This window comes from Garra rufa, chromosome 25 (assembly GCF_049309525.1).
Source record: "Garra rufa chromosome 25, GarRuf1.0, whole genome shotgun sequence".
In the NCBI taxonomy this organism is placed as follows: Eukaryota; Metazoa; Chordata; class Actinopteri; order Cypriniformes; family Cyprinidae; genus Garra; species Garra rufa.
In genome coordinates, this window is record NC_133385.1 from 25,699,028 (window position 1) to 25,702,429 (window position 3,402).

The window sequence follows — 3,402 nt, forward strand, 5'->3', positions numbered from 1 at the left end:
TAAAATTCCTACTGTAAACCTATCAAAATGTAATTTTTGATTAGTAATATGCATTGCTAAGAACTTAATTTGGAGAACTTTAAAGGTGATTTTCTCAGTATTTTGATTTTTTTTTTCAAATAGATGAATCTCGGCCAAATATTGTCCTATCCTAACAAACCATACATCAATGGAAAGCTTATTTATTGAGCTTTCATATGATGTATATATCTCAGTTTTGTAAAATTTAACCTTATGACTGGTTTTGTGGTCCAGGGTCACATTATATATATATATATATAATAATTTTATATAAAAATATTTAAAAATTTACATAATTTATTATATATATATTTATTATATATATATATATATATATATATATATATATATATATATATATATGATTACATTTTTAAATATTTACATATAATCACATACACTTATATAAATATTTAACATTTAACATTATATTTATAATATATAATATTTATAAAATATGTAAATATTTAGTTTATTTCAATTTTTTATTTCGATTTGTGTTATGTCAATTTGCTACACAATTATTCTATTTAAATCAATGTAACAAATTACTTAAATCAAAGGTAATCTAAAAGTAATCAAAAAGTAGTCTGACTACATTACCTAAAAATCTTTAATGTAATAGATTGTTTACTAAATACAATTTTTGTTATGTAATTGGGAATCAGTAATGGACTACACTTTCTAAGTAATCTACCCAGTTCTGCATAACTGCATATGAATGACAGCTATAAAATAAATGACGTAAATAGATATATTTTTTAATATTTACATATAATCTCATATTCATATATAAATATGTATTTAATATAAAAGTGATGAAATATGTAAATATTAAAATTTTACCTAAATGTTACTATTTATACTTCCTCCAACAATATGACAGTCATTTTACTCTCTGAATTACAAAATCTACAATCTAATCAAAATAAAATAAGCAATTTATATTTATCGAACAAAAATACTACAGCATAACATTACCGACTGACACGCGCACGCTTCTTTGCACACAAAAACAACAATGTTCCACAGCCATATTGATCACTCCCACTATTGTCAGTCTTAAAACTATAACACATTGCTTTAAAAAAAAATCAAAAATCAAATAAAACATCAATCTACTCCACTCTATCATTTTACTCGGTTCAATGCAACAGTTAAAATATTACTCGTATCAAGTGTAACATTAGGCCCTATCTGAACCCTGCACAGCGCCACGTGAAATCACAAAGTTTCCCATGTTTATCGCACGGTTACAATCATCAGTTATTATAAAAACGCCTTACGATAGAAAATATATCCACAGCTGTCAAATGCGGGAATCGTTGTCTAGCTGTGCAAATCCACTTACAGGCATTGTCGGAAGCTGCTGATATTCGCATTCGTAGGTCCGCTGCTGCTGCTTTCTTCGAATCTCTCGGATGACTGCTGGGTTGCCATGCGCAGCTACATAAAGGAAATCTTAAGAGACATGCCCAGGCATGCTCCACAATAAAACACGCTTTTATACATTACACTTTATAAACCTGACAACATTACAGGGGATTTCTGAACATTACATCAGCTGGATAACAGTAAGTGATAGCGAGTAAGCGAAATTCTACTGTCGATCGTTCACCTCTTAGCTCAACAAAGGACATTGACTCACGTCAGCTTCACTCAGTATGCATATAGGCTATCTATATATAGTTAAAAAAGTAAATAAAGAATAATAATAAAATGCCGTATAATAAAAAATAAAAAAACTAATAAAATATAACAAAATAAGTCGCTTTGGTTAATATTTCTGGTACTGGCAACCTCAATGTTAATTTCTAGGCTCAAACTTGAGAGATGCGGCACCTATACTGTTTTATTAGCAGCTTCCGTCCTTACAGGATAAATTTAGTTTTTAATTTTAATTATTTGTGTTATTATCTATTCTTATTTGACCAAACTGCAAACTTTGAATAAACCTGCATCTACTATGTAATCAGCTGGTAGATTTTGTGTCTGCGCCCACTAGTGGTTGTTCAATAGCAACACCACTATACAATTGTTTTTAGTACTTGACAGTAAATGCAGGAACTTCCCTTAATCAGATAGGCAAATGATCCATTTGGATACAGTTTTTGTAAATGAATGAGAATGAAGTTCAGTTGTATTTATTATTACTGATTTATACGTTATTTTAAGTGAAATTTTGTTATTAACTGTATTTGGAAATTTAATTTCTATATTATTAATCATCTACCAGTCTTTCATCTAAAGGTCTTGTATGTATGCCAGCCTACAAATACACTACGAGTCAAAAAAATTTAACCGTAAGATTTTGTAATGTTTTTTTTTTTTTTTTTTTTTTTTTGCTTGATCAAAATACAGCAAAAGCAGTAATATTTTTACTATTTAAAATAACTGCTTTCTATTGGAATATATTTAAAAATTTATTTTATTTCTGTGATCAAAGCTATATTTTCAGCCTCATTACACCAGTCTTCAGTGTCACATGATCCTTCAGAAATCATTATAATATGCTGATTTGCTGTTCAAGAAACATTTATTAATATTATTATCATCAATATTCATCCAGTTGAGTACATTTTTTCAGGATTATTTGCTTTTGTAACATTATACACTATCAAAAGCTTCAAGTCAGTATTTTATAGTATTTTAGCCTATTTTTTCCTAAAAGAAATGATAGAAATTAATACTTGTATTTAGCAAGGATGCTTTAAATTGTCCAAAAGTGATGATAAAGCCATTTGTAATGTTACAAAAAAATTATATTTCAGATAAATGTTGTTCTTCTGAACTTTCTATTCATCAAAAAAAAAAAAACTGAAAAAATTCTACTCAGCTGTTTTCAACATAATAATAATTAATGTTTTTTGAGCAGCAAATCAGAATATTAGAATGATTTCTGAAAAAGCATGTGACTGGAGTAATGATGCTAAAAATTCAGCTTTGAAATCAAAGGAATAAATTATATATTATTATATTTAAATTATAGTTATTTTAAAAAGTATTTTTTTTTTTTGAAAATACTCAGGCTTGGCGAGCAGAAGAGACTTAAAAAAAAAAAACATTAAAAATCTTACTGTTCAAAAACTTCTGACCAGTAGTGTAGGCCTAAATCACAAAATGTAACGTTAGATATAAAGAAAAACTATGAGAAGATGAAATGAATAAAAGCCTTATAATAAATGAAAAACTTGAACAATGTTCAAAGACTTTAAAACCTTGAATATGTGCGGTACTTTCCTGATAAAAACCCACGCGTAATGTATCCAGGGGGGTTCCGTATCACTGTCCTCCTAGAAACTACACCGACCAATCACGCAGGAGACACAGCGCTGGCGTCACACCACGAGGCTCCGCCCTCGCTCGACACCGTATGATTTT